Source organism: Schistocerca piceifrons, chromosome X, assembly GCF_021461385.2.
Source record: "Schistocerca piceifrons isolate TAMUIC-IGC-003096 chromosome X, iqSchPice1.1, whole genome shotgun sequence".
Taxonomy (NCBI): domain Eukaryota; kingdom Metazoa; phylum Arthropoda; class Insecta; order Orthoptera; family Acrididae; genus Schistocerca; species Schistocerca piceifrons.
In genome coordinates this window covers 407076930-407098822 of record NC_060149.1, presented here as the reverse complement: position 1 = coordinate 407098822, position 21893 = coordinate 407076930, and positions in this window count along the sequence as shown.

Here is a 21893-nt window from a genome sequence, read left to right as displayed (position 1 = left end):
GACAGGAAGTGTGTGTATCCTGTAGAATCCAATGTGAAATCTGCTATCAGTGAAGCTACACCTCTCCAAGACAAATGTGAAATTTTATTAATGCAAGTGAACACTCCAAATGTTAATAATTCACAAAAAGGCACAGCAGTTACGGAACAACAAACACCAGAAATAAGTGAAACAGCAGCAGCACCATCATTATCAGCAGAAGCAGCAGCAGTAACAGAACCAACAACGACTGGAGCAGCAACACAGCAATGCTTAAGGAGGAGCCAAAGGAAAAATACATCTGTGTCATTCAGTGATAATTTTTTAGGGTTTGAAGCCAAGAAGAAAATAAAAATGTGAAAAACCAGCCTGCTAACTCACAGATAAGTCACAACAACATCCTATTTTTAAACATTCAGGGTCTTGAAAATAAAGTTGAAATTCTGGATGAGTCATTGCCACAGAATAAGTATTGTTTCTTATGTCTATCAGAACACTGGCTTAAACCAGAACAAATACAATACTATGTACCAGAAGGTTATAAATATGGAAACAGTTTTTGCAGATCTCAGTACCATAATGGTGGTATTGTTATCTATGTTTCAAATGAAATAGAGTGTAGAGAACTAGATCTTAGTTGGGCATGTGTAGAGAAACACTTTGAAATTACCAGGATCATATGTGATATAATGAAACTTATCATAGTATGTATCTACAATTCCCCTGACTCAGATGATAAAACTTTTTTAGATAATTTAGACAGTGTACTCTGCTACATAACGAAATGGAAACAGTATGTAACTGTAATTGAGGGAGACTTTAATTCAAGCTTTGATGTAACATGTAACAAACCCAGTGTAAATAAGTTACTGAATATGCTAAGGCAGCACAACTTCCATCATGTAAATTCAGAACCAACAAGACTACAAGCGTGCTTGGATAATGCTTTTGTCAACTGTGCTCGTGATATGTACTCCACCAAGGTAAAGGAGTTTGTTTTCTCAGACCACTCCATGTTAACACTAAAGTTAAGACATTTTATAAAAAGGGATGAGAGCAAGGCTGGACAAAAGTTAACAAAATCTAATACCTTAATATTAACAAAACACAATCTCATAAAACTAACACACCAGTTGAGCATAACAAACTGGGACAAATTATTTCAAAACTGTGATTCCAGTGCCCAAACAGTTTATGAAACATTCCACAATTACTTAACAGGTATTTTAAAAGCCCATCTTGTTCAAAAGAAATACCATAAAACAAGAAAAGGTAAATTTTGGTACACCAAAGAACTGGAGAATCTAAAAAATAAGCTACTGCTGTTGAAGCGCCTTGCCAAAGTAAACAATTCTAATGAAATTAAGGATCTCGAAAAAAATCACTAAGAAACTGTATAAGAAGGAGTTGCAAGTAGCAAAACTAAGATACAACACAAATTTCATAAAAAATAGTAAAAACCAATGCAAAACAGCCTGGTCAGTAATTAATACTGTTAAAGGTGAAGTCAGAAACTTCGACAAGACAGTCCCAATACCAGCAGATACATTCAATAAATATTTTGTAAGCTGTGCTGATGATATCAAAAAGCTGATCAGTAAACCCAATGTAACATGTATAGATTATCTGAAGAGAGCAAACCTAAATCATAATAGGGCCGGATCATCATTGAAACACTTCAAAGAGGTATGCCAACATGAAGTTCTTAAAATAGTCAAAGAAATGAAAAATTCATACAGTACAGATATTTTTAATATGTCAAACAATCTACTGAAAGAAATCATACATTACATTGCAGCACCATTAACATATTCTATAAACCTGTGTCTCATAGAAGGGTTTTTTCCTGATCCTCTCAAACTATCCAAGGTAACTCCAGTCTTTAAGAAGGGTGTCAAATCAGATCCTGCAAACTACAGACCAATTTCACTAATTCCAGTACTAGGAAAAGTCTTTGAAGGCATAATATATAAGCAGATGTATGAGTACCTAGAACTAAATGGTATGTTAAGTGCATCACAGTTTGGTTACAGAAAAGGAAGGTCAGCTATACATGCCATAGAGCTCTTAGTCAGAGACATTCTAGCAGCATTTGAGGACCATGCGCACGCACAGGTAACCTTATGTGATCTGAGCAAAGCTTTTGACTGTGTTGACCACTCACTTCTGCTCTCTAAACTTGAGTACTATGGAATATGTGATAAAAGTTTAAAACTCATCAAATCATACCTCAATAAAAGGAACCAGGTGGTGAGTTCAGGAAGTCATCTGTCAAACATACTCGAGGTTCAACATGGAGTGCCACAGGGATCTAAATTGGGGCCACTTCTTTTCCTTGTACACATAAATGACTTACCAGGAAATATAGATGTAATGACATATATGTATGCAGATGACACAACTTTTCTATCTGTAAACCATGTACTTGATAACCTTGTAAGTGATATGAAATTGGCAAAAGAAAATGCAACATCATGGTTTAATGCCAATGGTCTGCTATTAAATGAGGAAAAGACGCAGAATATGTGGTTCAGCCTATCAAAGACTACAAAAATAGAAAAACAAAAGGCAAAGTTTTTAGGTATTGTACTTGACAACAGTCTAACATGGAACTCTCATGTTGATCACATAGTGGTTAGGTTGTCAAGAGTTATATATTTGTTGAAGAGACTGATGTGTTGTGTGACATTTGAGTACGTAAGGACAGCATACTTTGCCTTTTTTCAATCTGTTTTAAGGTATGGGTTAATACTCTGGGGAAACAGCAGAAAAATAAATGAAATTATGGTGATCCAGAAGAAAGCAATCAGAGTAATGGCTAAGGTAGATAATAGAACACATTGTAAACCATTGTTCACTAAATATAGAATTTTAACAGTAATTAATTTATATATTCTTGACAGTGTTAACTACATACTTGCTGAACTACCTAATTTAAGTGTAACAAATGAAAGACATGGCTACTATACAAGAACGTGTACTTCTCTGCTGTTGCCACAAAATAGATTAGCTAAAACTAACAATAGTCATAAGTATATGGCAATTTAAATATATAACAAATTGTCTAAAATGGGTCAATCAAGCCTGACAAATTATTTAAAGACAATGTTCATAACTTCTTGTTAACTAATCCATTCTATTCATTAGAAGAATTTTTAGAAATGCCCAATATCAACTTAAATATGTTTTTTTTTTTTTTTTTCTTTTTTTTTTTTTTTTTTTTTTTTTTTTTTTTGTAAAATTAATAGGTTAAGTGAACTGACGAAGTCTATTGCATGTAACAATGCTGAATGACTAATAAAGAATCTGAATCTGAATCTGACATAACGTGCAATAATTGAAACTTAGCAGTGTTACAGCACAATAATATTCCTTAAAGAACACAGTGAGCTGCAATAGTAAAAACTTCTGTTATTTAGCTTAACAGCTGGAGTTGAAATATAGACCCACACAAGAATTTGGAGAACTAATTAATAGTATGTGAATATTTCTCTGAAATCCAAAAATCTGGGACAAAGTGCATTCCAGAAAGCACTTTTTGGCACGCCAATTTCTTTAATCTGAAATGGGGACCACCCCAGAAAATGAGGACACCTGGCAAACCTAGTCCAGCCAGAAGTAATTCTGGACAAGACATCAACATTTTCATGTCATTCTGTTTGTTATTACTAAGAAAGAGAGCCCATCGTGGAGCATGGAACTGTCTCTTTTGGGAAGTTGATTCTTGAAACTGAACAATGGAATATCAAATTTGTAATCAGTGATTAGGCGGAATTCAGTCTCATAAAGAAATGTATGAAATTTTTGGAAGCCAAATATGATAGCAAGAATTTCATTTTCAATTTTAGAATAGTTTACCTGAGTTGTAGTCAGAGCTTTGGAGGTGTATATGATGCTGTTGTGGAAATGAAGTGTAATAGCACCTAACTTAGAGCTGCAGTCGGTATTTCCATGCTAATTTTAGAATTGAGAGGACTGTTGCTGATTGTGACTTGACGCTTGCCAAAGCTAACCTGATATCTAATCTGACTCCTGAATAAACTTGACCCAAGTAGCACTGAAATCTGGTAGCTGAGCTGCCGACTGGTAGAGCAGAATCAAGATATCACCAACAAAATTAAAGGGTTTACATGCTGCTTGAACAACATTGCACAGATCCACAAACTCCCAATGCTTGTGATAAGGTACTTAACTGAGTTTAGATGGGTTATGCTGAATGACTCTATCCTCTCCTGAGAGGCAGTGCATAATCACAGTTACTAAAAGGCAAAATTAAATGAAAAGGTAAACAGCTTAATGGCCAAAACAGAGCTCATGTAAACACAAAAATATGAACTTTAAACAAGGTGATGACTGGAAGGACAGGGATGCATATTCCAACATGGAATTAGAAGAATTTCAGCTTGAGTTTGACAAAAAGCACAATAATAATAATAATAATAATAATAATAATAATAAAATTTTATTGTCATTCAGCTGATTACAGCAATAGACAAAGTCAAGAGCATATATTTCTACGTAAACTACTATACTGATGTAAACTGGTTTACATAAAATAGGTACACATTAGAATACAGTATTTTCATCTTCAAAAAATTCATCAATGGTGTAAAACGGATTGTTCACTAGTAGCTTGTATAATTTAGCTTTAAAAATATTTATAGGCAGTTCTTTAAAGTCAGCACTTAGTCTGTTAAACATTCTTAGCCCAAGAACTAGGTAGAAGTTCCGCAATTTTGATAATCCATGATATGGCACGTCTACAGATATTCTGTTTCTAGTATTATGGCTACGAATATCATTTCTCAACACAAAATTAGAGACATTGTTTCTAATGTACAATAAAAGATTGTAGATGAATAAGTTTACTACTGTAGGACACTGCAATTAAATAAACAGAGGTTTACAATGTTCTGTTTTATCAGAATCTGTTATTATTCTGATTACTTTCTTCTGTAAAAGTAAAATGTCATTTACATGACAGCTACTACCCCACAGTAAGTTGCCATAAGAGATGATGCTATGGAAGAAGGCAAAATATGCTGATCTCACATAGTCATTGGGAACATGTCTTTTTGAATTTCTAATTAGATAAATAACCCTTGAAAGCCTAGCCAATATATTTTTCCCATGTCAATTTATTGTCAATATTAACAACTAAAAATTTGACAGTTTCTAGTTCTTGGTAGTTAGGAATCTCTTTGAGGCTAAAGTAAAGTGTCTGAGTTTTGTTTTCATTTAGTAAGAAGCCATTAACTTTGAACCATAATAAGGACTGAGCAAGGGTTTTTTTCGGTCAGTGTTTTCATTGTACCTAGATCAGGGTTTTTATGTATAAAAGTTGTGTCACCAGCATACAATATTGTGAGAGAATTCATGAACAAGGGCAGGTCATTAAAATCATTAGCACAATAATTAAAGGTCCAAACACCGACCCTTGAGGCACTCCGTACCTAACATTAACCAAATTTGATTTCTCCCTATCAATGCACACAATTTGTTGACAGTTCTCCAGAAAAGACCTGAAGATATTTATACTGTTGTCATCAAAACCATAGTAAACCAGCTTATTTAGCACAGTGTCATGCTCTACACAGTCAAAGGCTCTGCTCAGGTCACAAAATGTAGCCTAGGCATAGTCCCTAGCCTTGAACACATCTGGTACTAATTTTACGAGGGACTCCATAGCATCTGTTGTGGATTTATCTTTCCTAAATCCAGAGTGTTTATCACTAATTATATTTAGTTTACCCAAGTAGACACTAACTTGCTCATACATAACTGTTTCTAAAATTTTTGAAAAAACTGGGGTTATGGATATGGGTCTGTAGCTAGCGGGACAGTTCTTTTCCCCTTTTTTATATATGGGCTCAATTCTAGAAATTTTTAGTATGTCGGGGAACTTACTTTCAACTAGGCATTTGTTAATACAAAAAGTTAAGGGATAAATCACACAATCAATAACATCTTTCAACAAATTACATGACATAGCATAATAATCAACACTAACTGAAGGTCTGAAATTTTTCACTGTTTTTAGGATATCACTTGGGTTCACTTCTGTGAGAGTGAAGGTATTTGGGGGAAGGTTTTCAAAGCAGCTGTCCATATTACTATGTGCATTTTCAGGGGGTTTGTTTATTGAGCTACTAATTTCTTCAATGGACTGAATGCAATATTTATTAAATTCTTCTGGGGTAATGACGATTTCCTCTTTGTGTATAGTGTGAGCAATGGAGTTTATTACACTCCAGGCCTTTTTGCATTTATTGTTAGATTTTTCAATGTTTATTATGTTATGCAGTTTCTTTGCTTCATTTATTGCCTTCCTATACTTGTATTTAGCTTTAGCATACAGTTCTTTATACAGTTCTGATTTACCGGTTTTGTACAGACTAGAATACAGCATAATAGTATTTTTCAGTTGCCCTAACTGTGGAGTATACCATTCCTTCATTTTCCTTTTCTTGTAATTACTACTAATATTCACTGTACATTTTTTCAGAGGGATGTTATTTTCAAATATATTTAAAAATATGGAGAAAAACTTGGTGAAAACAATATCAGCTAAGCAGTGTTGAACCCTAATAAAATATGTGTCCCAACTGAAATAAGTGAGGGCATGTCTAAACCTATCCATCCTCTCTCTGCCCACTGGTCTAGTAATCACAATTTTAGATTCTGGTTTGGCGCTGTCTGAAGTTACATTATTAAGACTACGATATACTGCATCATGGTCTGGGTAAGGGAAACTAATTACATCAGTAGACATACAAGTTCTCTTAATATTTGTAAATATATTGTTTAGACAGGACGAGCCTCTGGTAGGTTTGCAGTTAACATAGTACAGGTCAAATTGTCGAAGCACATTTTTGAGCTCTGTCACAGTTTTTCTGTCCATCAGGACATCAAAACTTTAATTGATATCCCCTCCAATGACAATATTGTATTTTTGCCATTTCGGTATACATATGTACATTAAGAGTTCCTCAAGTTTCTCTAGAAAGATATGGGGGTCACCACTAGGTGGCCTGTACACTACTACTATCATTAGCTTAAGGTTCTCAATTACTAGACCTGATACTTCAAAATGCATTTCATCACAAAGGGTATTGAGATCCATCCTGCCACAGTTTGATGCAAGAGGTGTTTTTGCATATATTGCTACCCCACCACGTAAGTGCTGTTTTCTGCAATAGCAACCAATTTATTGAGCTCAACTGACTTCTATAAGCAACCCAATAAGACCAAACAGAATAAGCATTGGTTTAAGCATAACTTGAAAATCCAACAGTTAGTAGTCAGCTCTTTGTAGTGCAAGTAGCTGGGGAAACTTTAAATAAACAGACATGAAGTATCTGGTTTGTTCATCTTTGAAGATGAAAACCAGATGTTGCGCAAAGTGAAAATTTGAAAATAATTAAATGAAATTGGAAAAACAATTGTTCAGTCCTTGTGGTGGTCCACAGAAATGAGCATGAATACAAGAATTGGACACATGCTGTAATTTACAAACAATTTAAACACACTCTTTGGTCCCAACCAGTTACTCCAAGTGGATGCTCGTAAGGTAAACACACACATCAAATGCGGATGGTGCCGAGCATAGAAAAGATAATAAATACAACATGAATACAAAATGCAGTCTCTGCAGTGCATGAAAAACAGTTTGAACAAGGCATTTAAACTCAACTGGTTAGTCCACATGGACCCTCATAATATGAACATAAACATCAAATGTGGCTGGTGCCATGCGTAGAAAACATACTAAATCTAACATGAACACAAATTTTGGCCCACGCTATGCATGAAAAACAGTTTGAACAATAGCATTTAAACTCAACTGACAAAGCTAACTTAAGCTGGTGCCATGTGTAGAAGACATACTAAATATAACATGACTACAAAATTCAGTTCTTGCCATGCATGAGAAACAGTTTGAACAAAGTGTTGGAGTCAACGGGTAAGTCATTTGGCCATTTGAAATGTTAATGCAAACATCAAACGTGACCGTTGATCAGGAAAACAATAAGACACTGTGCAGTTATTGTAAGGAAGGCACACCATGGCTGCATTGGCCTGAAATGGGATAAAAAAGACAACCAAATATTGTCTGGTAGTAGTTACCACCAACAGTTAGTGCCTACACGGATGAGCAGTGCAAAGTTAGTCTGACCTTGTTTGGAAATAACTTGTTTCAGTACAGAAAAATGCATTGATCATGCTGGTATGTGGCTCTGCAAATTTAAAAACCATGGGTCCATCAGAGCCCAAATGTGGACTCTCCAAAGTGGCTAGAAAGGGCAAAAAGGAACTGTGATACATGAGCTATTAAATGTGGGAAAAGCCATCTGGTTCTGTGTTGGACTGGGTGCCTGTCAAACTAATTGCCACAAGGCAACACAAGACTGACTTGCTGAAACGTTCACTCCAAATCATCAGAGCAGCACTCAGGCACTGTCTCACAGTACTTACATTCAGCCAAGCCTTTAAGTTCTTTCTAGACCAACTGAATGTCACTAGCATGCCAGAAACATGCAAGTGTCACACCTAGATGGGGATTCCTGCACAGAAATTCATGAAGACCAGTCCTGGTGGTGGGGGTAAGAAATTCCTGTCACCTAGGATGCCTGCTGTAGTGAGAGCATCTTGAAGAGTGTCTAGCCGCCTAAATCCTGGGAGAGGATCATCTGCTAGAGCAAACTGTGATGACAGCAAATCCTGAGAGGAGAGAACTGCCACACTCTGTTAATATTTGTCTGCAGTTTTGGGGGAGAGAACAAACCCAAAGCTGTGCTCGGGGGTGTAGTTAGCCAGGATAAGTCACTTGGATGGGTCATAGGTCACTTGACAGACACTGTTTTAATTTTTTTAAAGTGTCCTGGCCCTGATGGGACCATTCAGATTTTGCACATTTACTGTATAAGTTACTGAGTAGTCTGATAATCTGGGCAGCATTAGGTATGTAACTGGAACTATAATTAATTTTACCAAAAATGATTAGAGATTTTTTAAATTTGTGAGCACTTGAATTTTGTCTGTGTCTTCTACATGTTGTTAAGTTGGTTGTAAACTTCTGTGACTCAAGATGTGGCCTAGGTATTCCATTTCTTTCTTGAAAATGTCACTCTTGTTTAGCAGGGGGAAGAGTATACACAAGTTTGCAGGTATTGTTCTCTTGTAACATGAGTGAAAATTATATTATTCAAGTAGTTAGCCATGTTTGGAATCTTTTGAATTAGTTGTTCCAAGTAGCATTGGAGAAATGTCAATGCACTAATGATTCAAAAATGCGGACTGATGTATCTGTACAACCTGAAGAGCATGTAAATTACCATAAAGTGTTGTGACTGTTCATGAGGCGGCAATTGCAGATATTCTTCAGCTAGATCTGTTTTTGAGAATTACTGGCCACCAGAAAGATTGAAAATTAGTTCTTTTGATCGAGGAATGGGTTAGACATCAATGTCCAATTATGCATATCTTCTTCCATTAATTGATTTATCTCACCTTTTAAGTCCTCTTGTAGGGCTACATGAACTGATCAGTCTCAAAACTAATGAGACTGCAGACGATTTCAATTGATTTTGAGCTGCATAATAGTTAATATACCCTAAACACAGAGAAAATAAATAAACACATTCAGTACATAATGTTTCAAGATCATCAAATAATACCACCTTGAATATGATGCTAATTTTGTCTATTATTTGAAATCCAAAAGCTGAGTAAGTATCCATCTCAAATATGTTTTGTGTCTCAGGTGAGAGCACAGCTAAGGATGTAACTGAATGACTGACTTTTTTGTGTGACGCTGTTACCATAAATTCACCATGCAATCGGATGTAGTGTTCGATATAAGATTTTAGTTTTCAAGTTTAGGCTTACAATGTAATTATATTATTCTGCCCTAGTCACAATATTAATACACTACTGGCCATTAAAACTGCTGCACCACAAAGATGACGTGCTACCGATGCGAAACTTAACTGACAGTAAGAAGATGCTGTGGTATGCAAATGATTAGCATTTCACAGCATTCACACAAGGTTGGCACCAGTGGCGACACCTACAACGTGCTGACATGAGGAAAGTTTCCAACAGATTTCTCTTACACAAACAGCAATTGACTGGCATTCCCTGGTGAAACATTGTTGTGATGCCTCATGTAAGGAGGAGAAACGTGTACCATCACGTTTCTGATTTTGATAAAGGTCGGATTGTAGCCTATCGCAATTGCTGTTTATCGTATCGCGACATTGCTGCTTGCGTTGGTAGAGATCCAATGCCTGTTAACAGAATGTGGAATCGGTGGGTTCAGGAGGGTAATACAGAACGCTGTGCTGGATCCGAATGGCCTCGTATCAATAGCAGTCGAGATGACAGGCATCTTATCTGCATGTCTGTAACGGATCGTGCAGCCACGTCTCGATCCCTGAGTCAAAAGATGGGTACGTTTGCAAGACAACAACCATCTGCACAAACAGTTCAAGGACATTTGCAGCAGCATGGACTATAAGCTCGGAGACCATGGCTGCGGTTACCCTTGACACTGCAACACAGACAGGAGCGCCTGCAATGGTGTACTCAACGACAAGCCTGGGTGTGCGAATGGCAAAACGTCATTTTTTCGGATGAATACAGGTTCTGTTTACAGCATCAAGATGGCCACATTTGTGTTTGGCCACATCACTGTTAACGCACATTGGAAGCGTGTATTTGTCATCGCCATATTGGCGTATCACCTGGCGTCACGGTACAGGGTGCCATTGGTTACACGTCTCTGTCACCTCTTGTTCGCATTGACGACACTTTGAACGGTGGATGTTACATTTCAGATATATTATGACCCGTGGCTCTACCCTTCATTCGATCCCTGCGAAACCCTACATTTCAGCAGGATAATGCATGACCGCATGTTGCAGGTCCTGTCCGGGTCTTTATGGATACAGAAAATGCTTGACTGCTGCCCTGGCCAGCACATTCTCCAGATCTCTCACCAATTGAAAACGTCTGGTCAATGGTGGCCGAGCAACTGGCTCGTCACAATACGCCAGTCACTACTCTTGATGAACTGTGGTATTTTGCTGAAGCTGCATGGGCAGCTGTACCTGCACACATCATCCCAGCTCTGTTTGACTCACTGCCCAGGTGTATCAAGGCCTTTATTATGGCCAGAGGTGGTTGTTCTGGGTACTGATTTCTCAGGATCTATGCACCCAAATTGCATGAAAATATAATAACATTTCAGTTCTAGTACAATATATTTGTCCAATGAATACCTGTTTATCATCTGCATTTCTTCTTGGTGTAGCAATTTTAATGGCCAGTAGTGTATTAGGCTTGAGCACTCCATAGCAAATTTCACTCTTAGTTTAGTGATTTACTAAATATTTGCAGAATAGCACATTATAAAAAACTGTGTTGTACGTAATTCATCTAGGAGATGGTTTGTGGTCCTATGATCTTGGTGTATTGATATAGACACAAATAAAAAAATGTGCTTCATTTCAGTCCTAGTTCATTTAAAGAAAATTAGTCAAAACACTGAAAATGAACTGAAAACATGACATTATTAAGTTAACATAATACTAAACCATGACTGAGACTAAAACAATACTGAGACTTCACTGAAATAAAACTGAGTTATGATTATAACAAACCATCTGGTCACATCCACCATACTATTTATAATCTTTTAACAATCAATGCATTACACACTTTGTTAAGCTTCTATTTTAGAATCAAATTTATTATACATAAACAATTTTTCAGCAGATAATATGTGACCAATGAGTCCACAACTTTTGTTAAATTCACTGAGAACAAATTGTTTTACAAATTCTGGTTTTTCTAGTTTAAACATTTGGCCTTCCTCATTCATATCATCATTTATTCCTCCTTCACAAATTTTCATATTTACCTTAATGTTTTCTAAATGCCTTTATGTGCACTTTGTTTATTAGATACGTACAATCATATCCGATCATATCTTATAAAAGTTTTGAGTGGAGTAAAAACAGGTCTCCCTAGATATAACATAACGGATTTTGGTTCAAATTTTCACAGTTAAATAAAGAGTGGAAATGACAAATGGGATGTCAAATTTATCAGCGTGAAATATAGTTAAAAAAAAAACTTTTAATTTCTTGCAAGTAACCTGGATAATTAAGAAAGGCTTAATTAGTGATCTGATAGAAAAAAATTTGTTTAAATTTTTATATCCAAATGAAGACTGGGAAATTGACAAGTGGACGATTAAACTGACCAGCATGAAATCCAGTTTAATAATAAGCATAATACAATGGAAGGGCTGCAGAAGCTGATAAACAAAATTTCTGAGACAAGTAAGAAATACGGCTTGGACATCAACACAAACAAAACAAAATTTATGATCATCAGCAGGAAGAACATTCAAGGTGTGAGTCGGTACATCAATGGCACAAGCATACAGCACAAGCATACATTTTCACAGTACCCATATCTGGGCACCACCATTAACGAAGCATGGGACAACTCGCAGGAGATAAACTGTCTCATCGGAAAGCTGAGGAGTGTTTTCAACTCAATGAGCTCAGCCTTCAATAATCATGATCTTACCATGAACATAAAAATGTGGCTCCTCAGGTGCTATGTGTTCTCAGTTCTCTTTTATGGTGTGGAAACATGGACCCTTACAAAGGCAACCACTGCCAGACTCCTATCCTTTGAACTCTGGCTATATAGAAGAATGTTGAGAATATCATGGACTCAAAAAGTGACAAATGTCAAGGTTCGAGTTAACAAAAGCCCAGAGCTGATCAACATCATCAAGTGTTGCAAACTACAATAGCTTGGCCACTTCATGAGGAATCAAAAAAGATATGAGGTGCTTCAATGTATCCTGCAAGGAAAAATCAAGGGAAAGAGAGCTCTGGGACGAAGAAGAATTTCATGGTCCGACAACCTTAGATCTTGGTTTAACATTAGCTCTGAAGAACTGTTTCACATTGCAACTGATAAAGGCAGAATATCCATGATGATTTCCAAAGTCTGAAGTGGAGAGGCATGCTAAGAAGAAGAAGAAGAAGAAGAAGAAGAAGAAAAAGAAGAAGAATTCAAAGGTGCATCCAATATCAAATCTTTCTATAATCTGTTACAGTTCTTACTTTTAACTTTTAGAGAAATAATTTCACAAAACATTTGATTGTTGCTTCTTCGATTTCTTTATAGCTGTTTTATCTTAAATAACATTCTTTTGTACAACAAAAAGAATCATCATATAATGTGAAAGGATGAAATAGCCATCACTACTGTAGTGTTCTGGGCACACTGAGAGATGGTAAGTGGTAGAGATAGGCCATGGTGCCTAGGGCAAACACTGTTAACAATTACAAAGAGCTTTTTTGATCTTGGTACATGGCGTAGTGAGGCAGGCATGCCTTTCCTCACTGACCCTGGCTATGGCTGATGAATGGGCAGCAGCTTCCATCTGATGATGGTGGGCTGGCACCTTGCAGTGCTCAGACTGCCAGCGTCTGTAGACTGTGTGCACTGATGTCAGCACTGTGTCATGTTATGCTGTGACTGCACTCCACTTGGGAGGCGCCCTTCCCCTCCCCCTCCCCTCCCACATCCAGATGCGGCTGCCATGGTGATGTAATAAAACAAGTGTGCTGCTTTCCTCAGCACTGTGTAGGCCCGGCAAGAACTAACGTTGCTCATATTACCACAACAGAGTTCAAAGGTAGCTGTTTGTGGGGTGTAATGGCAAGCAGTAGGCGGCTGGTGTTGTGGTGCCGAGTCCCACTAGGAACTCACTATTGGAGTCAGCAGGCATAGGCAGCAGATCAGCAAGGCCGAGAAACAAAGTATCATGAAGGACTTAGTGCAAACAACAGTCACAGCCCAGCCTCGAACTCATGGCTGCAGCTGGCAGAGCCCAGTTTTCTTGCTATCTGGTAATTCCTGGCATTGTTGTGGTACTGCTGGGTTCCAGCAATAACAAGTGATCCCTGCCTTAAAATCCAGACTTATTTAAATGCCTCCATTGCCCATTTATTCCACTAAAAGCTGGTGCCTAGTCATGTTGCCAAAACAAGAGACTTTCCCTTGTGAAGTGACACCATCCCTCTTGCTACACGGTTATGGCAGTGCAGTGCTATTTACCGCTGAGATATATTTTCCTCACTGTGCAATTCACTGGTGTGTCTGTTATTGTAACCCATGTCCCCACACTTGCAATTACTGACCTCTCACTGTTAATGCAATGCTCTATGGCACTTCCATGCTAGTGTTCCTATCTTTTTTTAAAGACTGATAATTTTCCAACCAAAGACTGTGTCAGGGCACTACACTGCCCCCCTTACAGAGAAGACCCAATCTCTTGGGTCTTACAATAGCTTGGAAATCTACTGTAATTACTTCTAACCTTAATCTGTGAAACTAGTTTCTAACTCTAAATCAGCTATTCTTAACTACTACGCAAACTACTGTATTCATTTCTGACTACATAAACTTATCTCCTATGTCTTGCTCATAGTATCCAGTCTATGGAAACTTGGATTAGTCCTGGGATGGCCTATCACACGTTTGTCATTTTAAATATGTTAGGGTTAGGCAGAGCAAAATTATATTTACCACTGCGCTAGGACATGCAATGCTCAAAGTCAGGGTTACTTGATGTCTATCATTCTGGTGCTGTTCCACATGCTTCAGCAATTATTCTGTAGTGATCCACCTCTAATGGGCTTATAAGATTTGGTTTACTGAATGATCCAAGCTACATCTCCAGATGTTGTTAATGAACATAAGGTTTTGTTGGACATCTCTGAAGGTTCATCTGGCCAGTCCACCTGTGGCCATATCACATTTAGTTGAATAACTCCCAACATAGTAGTTGGCAAATGAAATGTGGGTCCCAGATTATCAAATATAGTCCCATCAATCAGCAATGCACTGCCTCATAATTCCAAAATGTCTCGCCGATTAGTTTCCCTAGCTCATAGCAACTAGCAATTATCACTACGTCATTGTATTCCAAGGGTACTGATGCAAACCTGCCTTCTCAAAATATGATTCTGGGTGATCACATCTTTTTGGCAAGTAAATCCCTCTGTTTTACCCCCAGAGAGTTGCTTGATGCATGTACTTCTACTTGTTACAATTTTGTGATTCAGGCACATAGTGACTATCGCATCTGGCATTGCTGGAGCTCACTTATGGTCATCACTGCATGTTGATCCCCATATTCTGCTAATAGCAAAACCTCTTCCTCTCTTACCTTGCAACTTCCACTAACTTCACTGGATAAGTATGTACACTACTCGCCATTAAAATTGCTACACCACGAAGATGATGTGCTACAGACGTGAAACTTAACCGACGGGAAGAAGATGCTGTGATATGCAAATTATTAGCTTTTCACAGCATTCACACAAGGTTGGTGCCAGTGGTGACACCTACAATGTGCTGACATGAAGAAAGTTTCCAACCAATTTCTCATACACAAACAGCAATTGACTGGTGTTGCCTGGTGAAATGTTGTTGTGATGCCTCGTGTAAGGAGGAGAAATGTGCACCATCATGTTTCGAACTTTGATAAAGATCAAATTGTAGCCTATTGCGATTGCTGTTTATCGTATCGCGACATTGCTGTTTGCGTTGGTCAAGATCCAATGGCCGTTAGCAGAATATGGAATCATTGGGTTCAGGAGGGTAATACGGAATGCCGTGCTGGATCCCAATGGCCTCGTATTGCTAGCAGTCAAGATGACAGGCATCTTATCTGCATGGCTGTAATGGATCATGCAGCCATGTCTCGATCTCTGAGTCAAAAGATGGGGATGTTTGCAAGACAACAACCATCTGCATGAACAGTTCGATGACCTTTGCAGCAGCATGGACTATCAGCTCGGAGACCACGGCTGTGGTTACCCTTGACGATGCATCACAGACAGGAGCGCCTGTGATGGTGTACTCAATGATGAACCTGGGTGAATGGCAAAATGTCATTTTTTCGGATGAATACAGGTTCTGTTTACAGCATCATGATGGCCACACTTGTGTTTGGTGACATCGCGGTTAACGCACATTGGAAGCGTGTATTTGTCATTGTCATACTGGCATATCACCTGGCGCCATGGTACAGGGTGCCATTGGTTATACGTCTCAGCCACCTCTTGTTCGCATTGACGACACTTTGAATGGTGGATGTTACATTTCAGATATATTACGACCCGTGGCTCTACCCTTCATCCGATCCCTGCGAAACCCTACATTTCAGCAGGATAATGCATGACCGCATGTTGCAGGTCCTTTACGGGCCTTTCTGGATACAGAAAATGTTCGACTGCTGCCCTGGCCAGCACATTCTCCAGATCTCTCACCAATTGAAAACGTCTGGTCAATGGTGGCCGAGCAACTGGCTCGTCACAATACGCCAGTCACTACTCTTGATGAACTGTGGAATTGGGTTGAAGCTGCATGGGCAGCTGTACCTGTACACGCCATCCAAGCTCTGTTTGACTCAATGCCCAGGCATATCAAGGCCGTTATTACGACCAGAGGTGGTTGTTCTGGGTACTGATTTCTCAGGATCTATGCACCCAAATTGCGTGAAAATGTAATCACATGTCAGTTCTAGTATAATATATTTGTCCAATGAATACCCATTTATCATCTGCATTTCTTCTTGGGGTAGCAATTTTAATTGCCAGTAGTGTACTATGTAACACATGAACACCGTGTGCTTGCCTACTTACAATAATGTCACCAACACACACTATTATCAGCTGTCTGTTGTTACACCCACTGCTGCATCATGGTAGTACAATCGAAAGTTCTAGCTGCCCAGCTCCACCACTAGTTGCAGCTCTCCTGGCTGTTTCCTCAACTCTCTCAAATACTGCTCAGGTGACAGCAAGGCAGGACTTAGTTGCACATGTAGCACTTGATGGATGGCTTCCTGCAGATTCATTAAACCACCCTAGGCTCCCAGATACTACCTCCCAGGGACTGCAGTAGCCTTGTTAACGTTAGTCTTGCATCCAGTACCTACATTCGAGCTTGTGCTGCTTCCATATCCTGGGTGAGAGTGCTAGCCGAGGTCTTGGCACAATCCCTAACTTCCTTCGTCAGTTTCTGGAGCATGCATGTGTTTTGTAACACACCACTCTCCAAGCTCACGATCTGCATGGAATGCCTCTCCACAGTTACTTTATTTGCCTCCACTAACGCCATTGCAGTCTCTGCGACTTTGTCCAACTTGCTTACGTCATTCAAGACTGCCATATCGAAGATGGTTTTCAATATACCACCCCTCCCCTCCATGTATCCATCCTGTTTTTACTCTTCTGGATTTGTGCGGAACCACTCTGATCACTTCCTGCATCTGCTCGTTTAATCGTCCATATGCCTCAAACAAATTCCCGTGTTCCTTGAAGACCTCTCTCAGCCTCCAGCAACTAACCGCTAGTTATTGTATGCCAGTAAAAACTTCTTCCAATCTCCTAATTTCATTCTGCAACTGCTACATCTTAAACAATAAACCTAATGACCACCTGTGGCTGGGTAACACCATATCTGATTGTCTGGAGAACACAACTCTTCTGTCAAGCTGACCATCATGCAGTCCCTTCACTCTGCCTCTGGTGAAAAAGTACAGCACTGCCAAAACTAGCATCTTTCTTCTTTGGATTTTCTACCGTAAGGCAACCTGAGGACATGGATGAATACCACATCTGCTGCCCCCAGAAATCTGCTGTCTCCAATTAGCATGTCTCAACACATTTATGATAAAACATATCCTACACCAACATATAACTTCATCCAAAACACATTAATACCATACATTGTACAAAAATAAAAATATTCAGTAATTGCAAAAATCACACCACTTTACAAATAATTCCTCACTCTTAATGCATAAGGATCCTGAGGTTTCTGGACCTCTCCCCTGTCACTCATCCTTCTGCTTCGTCCGTTTCATCTCTCTCCTCGCATTCACCAATACGTCTCATGGAATTGGCACTGGCGGATCCTTGAATGGTCATAGATGCCTGACATGCACAACTGTTGTCCTTATCGGCAGCTGTAGCTTCACATTTACCAGTCATGTAGTTTCAATTAAACTTGTTCATCTTTCCATGTGGGGTATATCATCAACCATTGACTCATTTTGTACCGACGTAATGTCCCCACTCACATTGCTGCCTCTTCCTGCTTTTCCAATGCCTTAGTATTCACTCACTGGTCTTTCTTCACACTTCATTTATGATTCTAGTATACTCCTATATTGCTTTTCCTTTCGTGCCACCTTTCTGGTTAATCACACCGAATGGTGACTGTACCTTCTACCCATAAACCACCCTGAATGGTGACAATACTGTACCGGAGTGTAGTTTCGAGCTGTATGTATTCACCACAATGAATAGATATGTATCCCAGTTGGAATGGTGTGAGTTCATCTAATAACTAAGTATTGTCTGAATTTTTTGATGCACACGTTTTGTTACATGCTATCTTTAGGATGAAGTGGACTGGTTCTCAATTTTTTTGTCTTTAGTAACTTACACAACTCTTCCATCAGGTCTGAAATGAAGTTCATTCCCTGGTCTGCAGTTATCATCCCTGGCACCCCAAACTTCAATATCCACCTCTTCACTAACGCTTGTGAAACTGTGGCTGCTTGTTGGTCTACCACCAGAACCATCTTGATATAACCAGAAAAATGGCTTATTATGGTCAGTGATAAGTGATTACCTGCTGATGTTCAGTTGAATGGGCATAACTTGTCCATCCCAATGAAACTGGGCAGTTCCATTGCTTCTCATAGCCTCTGTAACGGGACCTACTTCCAACTCAAATCCGCTCACTGTGCACAACCCACACAATTCTTGATGTATTGACCAGCATCATCTTTTCTTCCCTTCCATCAATACTTTTCTGCCACTCTCTGATTTGTTGCCCGACATCCCTTATGGCACACTCAAATGTGATCACACATCTAATGTAACATGTCTGGTTTCAGCTTGGCCAGCACCACCACTCGTAGTCTCAATTTTGTCTCTCTGCGTAACTAGCAGTTGTTCATGTTAAACTATTGTTGTTTACACTCTTCTTAGCACTTTGTACTGCTTGCCATTCCTCAGGGTAATGACCCAATGCCTGTATTATATTACAGCTATTTTTCTGCTAAGCCCATCTGCATTCCCATGTTTCTTTCATGATTTATGCATTACCTCGTACTCAAATTCACTGAGTTTCAACGTCCACTTATCAATCTACTGGATGGGTCCTTCAAACCATGTAATCACTATAAAGAAGCAAGATCCATCACAAGCCAAAACTTCTTTCTGTACAAGTAACACCAGAAGTACATCACTCCTTATATCAAACTAAGCATTTCTCTTTTGGTTGTAGAATAATTCTTCTCGGCTATGTTAAACTGCCTTGTTGCACAGTCAACAGGATGCTCTTGCCCATCAATCTCCTGCCTCAAAACCCACCCTAGAGTGTGATCTGGTATATCACATGATAATATGAACTCCTGAAAGTCAGGAAAGATCAAAAACAGATTCGATGTTAATACTTTCTTCAACTGGACAAATGCTTCCTGCCATCTTTCTGACCATACAAACTTAGTCCCCTTCTTTAGCAACTGCATATGTGGTCTGGCCAAAAACACCTTCTATAATAATTTGTGAGACTGAGAAAAGCTTTTAATTCCTTGGGTTGTTCATGCCACCAGAAACATTTGCTCTGCTTGTATTAACCTCGGATCGCTCCTCACTTTGCCCTTCCTAATAATATGGCCCAGATATTTAACCTCTTCCAGTGCAAAGCAGTATTTTTCTGTGCTGGGTGTCAGATGGGCTGCTTGTAATCTTTTGAACCCTCCCCTCAGATGTTGTCCATATTCTTGCATATCCCTTGAAAATGGAGATGTATGAGGCATTGCTGTCATTTCAATGCCCTCAGCACTCCATCCAGTAGCTGTTGGAGAGTTTCCAGTGCATTCTTCAGCCCAGAGGGCATCCTTATATATTGGTACTGTATGCAAGGTGCTGAAAATCCTGTTTTCAGTCTGTCTTCTGGTGCAACTTCTAACTGATGGTATCTACTTCTTAAGTCCATTGTTATCTATCATTTCCGTGATGTTTGGAATTGCCTGGGCATCTGTCATAGTCTTACTATTCAGGTGGCAGTAATTGTAACAAAAGGTAATACATGTGACCATAGTATATATCTAGCACCCACAAACTGTGCAGAAATAATGGGCATCATTAGCTCTCTAAAACCCTCTCATTCTGCTGGGCATGATGGCCTAAATATTAATGTTTTAAAAGCCTGTAGCCAAAATGTCTCTGTACCTCTGTCTGTAGCAGTCAACAATAAAATAGAATCAGGCACCTTTCCAGACAGACTAAAATAGCACAGGTAACACCCATTTTTAAGAAAGGTGACAACAATAATATAGAAAACTACAGACCAGTCTCAATCCTCCCTGTCTTTTCCTAAATAGTTGAGAAAGTTATATACAACAGGAATATAAACTTTCTTAACAAACACAACCTGATGTTTTAAAATCAAAATGGATTCCTAAAAGGTAAATCAACTAGCACTGCAGCTGCTCAACTAATTGAAGAGGTGTTAGGGGGTATCGAAAGCAAGGAACATGTGGCAGGTGTATACCTAGACCTGGAAAAAGCCTTTTATTGTGTGAATATTGACATCCTATTAGACAAGCTATGGAACATGGGCATTAGAGGCGCTGCTTATGACCTAACAAAGTGTTATATGAGCAATAGAAAATAGTTTGTTCTGCTTAAAACGAAAAATTGGTGTCTACAAATCAGAGATCACTTGCATAAAATATGGCGTGCCCCAGGGCTCGGTGTTGGGCCCCCTTCTGTTCTTGATCTACGTAAATGATATTAAATACTGCACTATAAATTCCAAAATTGTTCTGTATACCGATGACACGTCCATTGTGTGTAAAAAGGAATCATGTAATGAACTAGAGTCCGAGTGTAATGATGTGACAAAAGAAATTGTTCAGTTTTTCAATAGAGCCACTTAAATGTAAGCACCAGTAAAACATGTTTGATGGAGTTTAACAAAAGTAGTTTGAATAATGAAATTAAATTATACATTGGCAACGAATTGGTAAAGAAAGAGTCTAATGTAAAATTCCTTGGCGTAACAATCCAAAGCAACCTGAAATGGGACACACATATTGACTCTCTAGCAACCAAGTTGTCAAAAAATATATTTGCAATCAGTACTATTAGCAAATTGTAAAGACACTGTAGTCCTAAAGACTGCATACCATGCTCTTTTCTCCTCTCACTTGAACTACAGTATTGAAATTCGGGGGGGCAACAACCAAAGCTAATCTAGATAAGCTACTCAGTCTTCAAAAAAGTGGTGTGAGGATAATCTGTGGAGCAAAATTTAGGGAATCTTGTAGCAACTTGTTTCCAAAAACAGAGGTGTTAACTGTTATAAACACATACATTCTAAAAGCCATATTGCTTGTGAAAATACTGCACCCAAACACTTATTCAGATTTCCACCAGTACAATACTAGAAATAAAGAAAGATTTTAATTGGCAGCCACAGAACAGCTCTTTACGAAAAGGGGTCCCAGTATGCAGGTATAAAATTAGCTAATGCACTGCCTAGTGCAGTAATGGCTCTTCCTACAATTAAACTGAAACATCAGCTTAAGAAATTTTTAATAAAACACCATTTCTACATATTAGCAGAGTACCATACTTATATTAAGAACAACAAATGCTTTGTGAAATTATGTGAATAGAAATCAGTAAACATCTTATTGTAATTTTGTTGTAAACTAATGATGTATTCAGAAGAATGTGTCTTGTGTATTGTACAAGTAACTTTAATCATTACTGTTTCTTTGTAGATGT